The sequence below is a fragment of the Pygoscelis adeliae genome, unplaced genomic scaffold (genome assembly GCF_000699105.1).
Source record: "Pygoscelis adeliae isolate BGI_AS28 unplaced genomic scaffold, ASM69910v1 Scaffold123, whole genome shotgun sequence".
Lineage (NCBI taxonomy): Eukaryota > Metazoa > Chordata > Aves > Sphenisciformes > Spheniscidae > Pygoscelis > Pygoscelis adeliae.
The window spans coordinates 1,260,795-1,268,821 of record NW_008824650.1 but is presented as its reverse complement, the minus strand read 5'-3'; the positions used below and the strand labels follow the sequence as shown (position 1 = coordinate 1,268,821).

The window sequence follows — 8,027 nt, the reverse complement described above, 5'->3', positions numbered from 1 at the left end:
GCCAGTAAGATGATATTTTAAATTAATTGCTTCCTATGAAACAAAGAAAGAAAACTCCTCATTTTGATGTTCTGAGAGCATGTCATACTGCCATCTAGTAGAGGAGAAAGGTATAAACTGCACCGTAGAGGAAACACTGTCATTGCCAGGATTATATAGTCTTTGGGAGGGGAATTGTAAGGACATGTCTTTGCTACAAGGATTTCTATTCCTCTTCTGTGTAATTTTTTTTCCATGGTGCCTTTTTCAGTCACACTATAAATTTCTTCCCAAGAACAAAAAGCAACTGTCAGTGTCTCCCACAGCTGACATAATACATTAATTATGGTGTCACCATTCCCAGTGCTGCAGTTCGGGTTGAGCTATCACTTTCATTATAAATCCTTTTCTTCAGAGGGTTAGGTATAAATCATTTGTAAGAAATCACCGTTGGGTTACTACTAAGTTTTAGATTAGGGAGAATTTTCTACCAAACTTCAAAAGAGAAAAGTGTAATGAGTCATTTTTAAATGATGACTACAGAATCAGAGACATGGGAAGCGGTTCTTGGGTATGAATAATATTTATTTTCTTTTTAAATTCTGCTGGTATAAGACCTGAAATGTTTGAATGATAGCTATGCTGTACTACTTGGATAAACTATAAGCCCTGTACATTTTGTTTCCATAATCTAGAATTGTACCAATTCCTCAAAATGAAAATAATTCATCCACCAGCAACTGTAATTCTTCTTCCATAAAATAAATCTAGCTTCAGCTGCTAACCAAAGGAAATTTGTTGGTCCTTTAGGTAGTAGGGGTTGTGGCTCTGTTGCTCATCTGATTTCTCTGCTGTCATCTTTGGAGTTATTCCTGACTCACAGTGGTATAAAAGTCAGGAGAACCATGCCTGGTATTAGAAAAAGTTCGAATAAAACTGTATCAGAAACTTCAGGGGTAATTCATAAAGACTTTTTGCTGGGAAATCACTGTTGGTGCAACTTCACTTACCCAAAGCTTAGCGGAGTTCTAGACAGAGATGGATGTAGCAGTGTTAAGTTAAATCTAAATACGGGGAAGACAGCCTAATGGCCACTGAGCAAGCAAAGCCTTTGCCTGAAAGCCCCCCTGCCTTGTGTGCCAGAGGTGTTTTGTAAAATTCAGTTCTTTTAGAGGAGATTGGCCTTTGGCTGTGGAAGCCCTGTGCTGACACTGCTCAGATGCATTGTGCAAGAGCCCCAGGTAGAGAGGGCTTCCTCAGTTCCTCTGAGAATGAGAGAAAAATTCCCATACAAGAAAAATTCTAATGAGAGAAAAAAATTCATTCCTAAAAAGCAGTGGTAAGAAATTCCCTTTTTATTTGCAACCTTCACCCATCAAAAGGGCTGCACATTCAGGATATCTGCAAGAAGCAAAGTTACAGAGGCTTTTGCAGCCCAGACTTTGCGTTCCACCTGCAGAGGAATGCTTGATGCAGGCAATGGAGGAAGAGGAGGATGGGGACGGAAAGGGATGGGCTGGACGCATTTCCGCCACATCCTCCTCTCTACATTTCAGTGCTTGCAGATCTGTGGTTTTGGGGTTGTGGTTTAACCTCAGTCGGCAACTGAGCACCACCCAGCCACTCGCTCACTCCCCCTCCCCCTGGTGGGATGGGGGAGAGAATCAGAAGAGCACAAGTGAGAAAACTCGTAGGTTGAGATAAAAACAGTTTAATAATTGAAATAAAATAAAATACTACTACTAATAGTAATAATAAGAATAAGAATATACAAAGCAAGTGATGCACAGTGCAATTGCTCACCACACACCAAGTGATGCCCAGCCAGTCCCTGAGCAGCGGCCCCCTCGGCCAGCTTTCCCCAGTTTATGTACTGAGCATGACGTCCCATGGTGTGGAATGTCCCTCTGGCCAGTTTGGGTCAGCTGTCCTGGCTGTGCCCCCTCCCAGCTCCTTGTGCCCCTCCAGCCTTCTCAGTCGGTAGAGCATGGGAAGCTGAACAGTCCTTGACTAGTGTAAGCACTGCTTAGCAACAACTAAAACATCGGTGTGTTATCAACATTATTCTCATGCTAAATCCAAAACACAGCACTGTACCAGCTACTAGGAAGAAAATTAACTCTATCCCAGCTGAAACCAGGACAAGTGTGCAGGCAAAACACTGGGGTTTTGGTGCTTTAGGTGCCTGGCTGGAGAAGAGAGAGCAGCACGCAGCCAGGTGCTCCCTTCCTCGCACCATGGCTTCTTCCAGAAAGGAAAACCTGAGGTGGCAAGCTGGAAACATGACCTTTGGGAAGATTTCAGGATATGACTAGGCATATATTCGGTGTAAGAGAGTATTGCAAATTGTTGAAGTATTCATATAGGAGATTATGATAGCAAGAGTTCCTGAAATAGTCTACTGAAGCAAAACAAAACAGAACAAAACTAAACCCCCTCCTTTTTCCATTCAGATCCATGCTTATAAAGGATAAAAAGATTTTTTCTTTAAGAAACATATTAATAGAGGGCTAGTATGATTCACTCTTGAATATTGCATCCTTAAGACATGATGGGTGGCTCTTGGTTTATTAAAGTTGCCATAACCATTAAATTACTTATTCAGCTTTCTTCTCACTTGGCATGCAGACTGCGGCTACAAATAATTGCATGTTAGTTAGCTTTTCACATTTTTGTGAAAAGCTGCATTTCAAACTGTATTCTTGGACAAAATTCAAATTACACTGTTTTCTGCAACACAAAAATTGATTAGCAAAGCCTTGGGCAGTTGTCCTTGTTGCAAAGTCAAAAAGGAAATTTCAGGAGATATATCGGCAAAGGACGTTTGTTTAAAGTTTAGTTCTACAAATACTTTCAAAAAAGAAACTTCTTGAAACTATTGTGTACTTATTTTATAGGTGTCAGAAAACGTTGCTTTATTTTTTGCCATTTAAAAGTGTGATGTGCTGCCTTTTAATTGTTTGTGAGTATAGATGTTTTCATCATTTCTTTACACAATAGTTATGCTGCATTTACATATGTGTATAATATCTTAATATACATCATATGAATTAATCATTTATCTGAATTCTAATATGAATGGATTCAGCCTCTATTTATAATACCGGCTAGGAATAAACATCAAAATAGAAAAGCATAGTGTGCAACTCCAATGAAGTGAAATATTTTTAAGAAAAATGCTACAAAGTAATTTCCTGCGAGTAATAGCTTCCTTCTAAGGTTTTTCTATTTATTTGCACAGAAGCATCTCCGTTCAGCGTTGGGTATGGGTAACGGCACTGACACCCACATTGGAATAACACAGCCCTGAACTGGCAGACACCTATTTTGCAAAGATATTGAGGCAACTAATGTGTGTTTTCCTGTTGTATCACTTCATCATCTTAGAGGATGATGAATTAAAGTGTGTTCCTTAAAATATATTTCTCCCAGGAAGCTTGGCAGGCGGTTGAGACTGGCGTGGGTACATTGTGGCTAGTCGGGTTGTCAGGTTTCATTCTAAATGCTTTTTCGCAGTGCTTATATTTACAGAAGTTTAATCTTTCAGACAGCAATATTCTGGGTAAGCCTTGTGCTAATAGGGAGCTTTTCTAACCTTGAACACAGAAGATTTGTTCTTTTTCTGGAAAGGTCATAGGGAAGGCGCCAGGCTTCTTTGTCTTTAAAATACTCTTGCAATTTTTCTGTTGTTTGGTTGGTTTTTGTTTCTTTACACTAGAGCAAGGTCTAACCTGGGACTGAAACCACAGGGTGAAGTTTTGGGAAAGCTCTGGGGAATAAATACACCCATAGAGAAACTTTGATTCCAAATCATCCTTCCCCAAAACAAGTGTGTGGGGCTCTGGCTATAGAGTTCTCTAACCCCAAAACACATAGGCAAATCGGGTTTAGCCACAGCATCTCATCAGAAAGGGTGCAGAGGGTCAAGGCTGTCCCTGGTGGTGTCAGGTCAAAGCCACTCTTGCCCAGCATGTGGCTCCACCAGCATTGCTGGATGAGTTCCATGCTCTCTGCACACATCCTGGGGAGACACAGAGGTCTCTGTTGTTTGGGCTGGACTCACGTTTGTGGGTCTCCATGGTCTCAAAAAGGGATTTCCTAAATAGCCAAGCAACAAACCACCTCTTAAATTCAGTAGTGTTTCTGCAACTGGGAGAGTGATGGGGTAAGAATAATGACAAGTAACCAAACCCCATGACCTTGTGTAGCTTTCTGTGGTTGTAAGAGTTAACCAGTGGAGTTTGTGTAATGGTGCTAAAAGAAGTAGAGGAAAGTAAATGAGAAGAAAAGTGATTTTCTTGAGTGACACGGTGAGACATTAAATAGAGAATATTTAATTGCCTTTATTATGAATAGCTGTCGTTGTAATGCAAGAGAGGAAATAAAGTGGCTGAGATTCTTCTTAAAGCTATTTGTTCTCCATTTCCAATTTACCAGTCCATTACTGTGTTTGAGCTAGTTAAGAGCAATTACACACAGGAAATCCTGGCTGATTAATATGGACCAAACTGCTAAGTCTTCTGAACAACAATTAGGGCTTAGAGACTTTTATGGCTGGTAAAACATTTCCCCACCAGCCACTATTACCTATTTTGCAGTTAAAGGAATGCATTTTTATAATGCTGAGAGCTGCAAAGAATTAATCATCATTGCAATTAGAGCAGGCCCAACTATTTTTTTTAGAGTAGTTTATGTGGGGAGTTTAGTATTTCTTTTCACCCTGCCTGTTGCCGTAGGTCTCATGGGAGTAGTGGGACCAAAGAGACCTCGGAAAGACTCAGTCCAAACCCTGGACTTTGTGTTTAGAGCATGAATGAAGTAAAAAAGCTTTATTTATAGAAAGCAGCATATTATTATTGTTGTTGTTACTATTTTTTACTATTTGTCCAAGCCTGATTATAATGTGGAATGAACAAGTTTGTACTTATGGCTCCAATTACAACCTCATACTGCTTTAATTAGTCATGTAAAAATTAAAATAACATAACGCTTGTTATTTCCAAAACACTAATGGGTATAAATATTAATGAATGCTCACAACGTCCTTTTGAGTTAGGTGAGCACTATTATTATGATAAATATGCCTCTGAAAATGAGACACTGTCATAACTATCATCAGTAATACAGCTAATATTGTAGCTATGATATTTATTACTTAATTGAAATGGATTTACCAGTGCTAGAAATAGGTTTGCATAAACCTGTTTTCTTTCTGTGGCAATAAATATATTTCAAATTTACTTTTTTCATTCCCCAAACAACACCCAATGTTGTTTTCAGGAATAATGAAAATTAATAGTGCTTACACTATTTAAAGTGAGCACAGTTAGAACATTTGTACCATAACATAATGCTACCTGGTTTAGTGAGTTGTTTAATTTTTGGTGTTTGTTGTAAACAAGTAGAATTTTTGAGTGGAGCATTTTGAATGGAAAAGCTTATGTTTATCGTTTTCATATCCTTTTTTTATATGAATGCAGTTTCAAATCTTTGTTGCTCCTAAACCAGAAGGACTCCTTCTCTATTGTAAAGCTGCACAATATAAGGGCAGTGTTGACTATTATCAAAGGCTAGCAGCTAAAACTATTTTCCTGACATTTTGAAGCCGAAAGCACTGTAACTTTGTTTACTTTTGAGAATTAGTTACCTGTTATTAGGATAAATAACTCTAGTTTCACTTCCTGCATAAAAAGAAGAGACAAAATCAGTCCTCATAATGTAAAGTTTATATTAGTTAAACTGATTTTATGTTATTACATCTGTGTGTGTGTGTATCTTCAAGCAAAATATCTTCTCTTGTCTTGATTCCCCAGAGGACTGTAGTCATGCAGTGCTTCTGTAATGAGCAGAAGTCAAGCCATTAGTGAATTAGTGGAACCACATAGACCAGCCACTCATCGAATCTATTATGATTTGCTAAATCTTGGCCCTTTTTCATGAAAACAACAACCTCAGTTGCTTCCCATAGAATAAATATTACTAATACCATTCAGCTAATATTTAATATTTCAGTGGAATGCTCACAACTTCTGAAAATTGCACCATTTTTATGAGTATGCCTGTGTGGGGTTTTAGCTAGGTGATTCTGGCGCGCCAGGGCTGAAAGTGGGGGCTGCCTTTTTTCTCCTTCTTACATATTCTTACGTCCTGTTTTGAGTCATATTATTTCAATAGCCAAGATCAGTAGAGTAAATATCCTCGTTTAATAATGTGCTTTTTATCCTATTTGTAGTGATAAGGAGAACAGAAGTGCTCCAGTTACATTTACATAACAAAAGCTAAGGGTTGTGTGTCCAGAAGTATTGTATCAACAAGAAAGTACTGAGAACATAGGGAAGGTTAATTTTCTGGCTGATAGTTTACTTTGGATTTGAAGCTGAAGCAGAAGCTATTATTTGACAAAATTTAGAGGCAGTAATTTATTTTAAAAGGAGAGTGTTGTGGTTTTTTTTTTTTTAATTATGAATCTAGTCAACTTAAAATACCCTTTGTGAAAGACTGCCTATCTTTTCTAATCTCAAAACCACCATGAATAAATTTCTTAATCTGCCGTTTTCAATGCGGGCTGAACAGCAACAAGATAGACAAAAGAGGATTTTCAAAGGCATCAGAGAAGGTTGATTTAAAAACATTTCTACACTTCCATTTGCTTTTCTGTCAGACCTGGAGGTGTGCAGCTCACCCAGGACACCAGCACTTCCCGGTCACCTTGCATTAAATAAACCAAAGCTGCTAATAAAGACAGTCTGAGCAACTGGGAGGTTTTCCTGCCGATGAATCTCAGTTCAGGCAGAAGTAGCAATATCTGTCAGACGTACCGACATACCGAGTTTTTCTGTCGCGTGTTGGTATCAGTAATTGATTCGGCCTAATTAATATTTGATATCTGCAGTGGCACAGAGAGAGAGGGAAGTTTGCCACACAACTCTAGAGGGATTTAGGGGTTTTCAAAACTCTATCACAGCGTTGTGCAAACAGTGTCTTCTCAGGTGTCCTCAGTTGTGCCTTTGACAGCAGATCCCTTTCAATCACAATTTTTTTTCTGCTGCACATGCTTACAAAATTAAAAATTCTTGCAATGGGAGGGTGGATACCCATTTTAACTGAGTAAACATGTTATCAGGTGGTGGGAATATTTGTTCTTACTGCTCAGCAGTCATCGCTCTGTTCAATTTCTGTCACATTGTGTGTTTAGAATAGAAATTTTTGGATGCAGGCACAGGATGGTGGAGCAATAATTGGTGACAAGTTTAATCCTAGACCTCCCTTTTGAAGGAGAAACTACAGAAACTAATTTCGTGTTGGTAACCTTCAGGACCAATTTTGGACTAACACAGGGGAAGAAAAAAGGTCAAACCTATTCTTTATTTTATTTGTTTTGGAGGAGCTTCATGGTTCATTTCAAATCCTTACAAAGCTCCAGCAGAAAATGTGTTCCTTTATGTAGCTTTATTCTTTGCTCTTAGCAGCAATCCTTCTGCTTTGGCACAGCCCAGTTTAATTACAGAAAAATTTCCAGCTTAAACAGGAAGGTGGTTAGAGTGGGGTTAGGCACTCAAATACATGAACTGCAGGGACATTTTGGTAGTTAATTTCCTTGGGCCATGGGGCAAGAGGTTCCTAGTTAAAATTAAGGGTCTGTCATTGTAACTCTGGGTAGAAGCAGCAACAAAAAATGTGGAGTGAAATGACATATCCCAAATCTACATACTTTTTCTTTATTTTCCATTCTTAATAAAGGGGAAATGATAGGCAAAGAGGAATGGGTGGGTGGAGCCTTCCTGTGTTTATTGTCCATGGAAAAAGGTGTTTGCACCCCTTAAATGCAAGGAATGGGTGCTCACCCCAGGATCACGTCCTCAGCAGGTACTCTAGGAGTGGGATCATCTCAGTGTTGAAGTAACTGGTGGGGACCCTGCGTTTATCGTGGGTAGCCACCATGGTTACTTGTGGCCTGCAGCTCTTTTCTGGAGCAAACAATAAAACCACATTGGGATCCCAGTTTTTTAGCTCTATTGCTCCCCATTATTGAGGGATGTTTTCAGCAG

General features: G+C 39.1%; 1 protein-coding gene across 1 annotated transcript in view; it reads left to right on the top strand.

The window, feature by feature from the left end:
- DPP6 (dipeptidyl-peptidase 6) overlaps positions 1-8,027 on the top strand; it is a 268,280-nt gene that overhangs the window by 120,307 nt on the left and 139,946 nt on the right. The gene's annotated exons all lie outside the window — the stretch shown is intronic.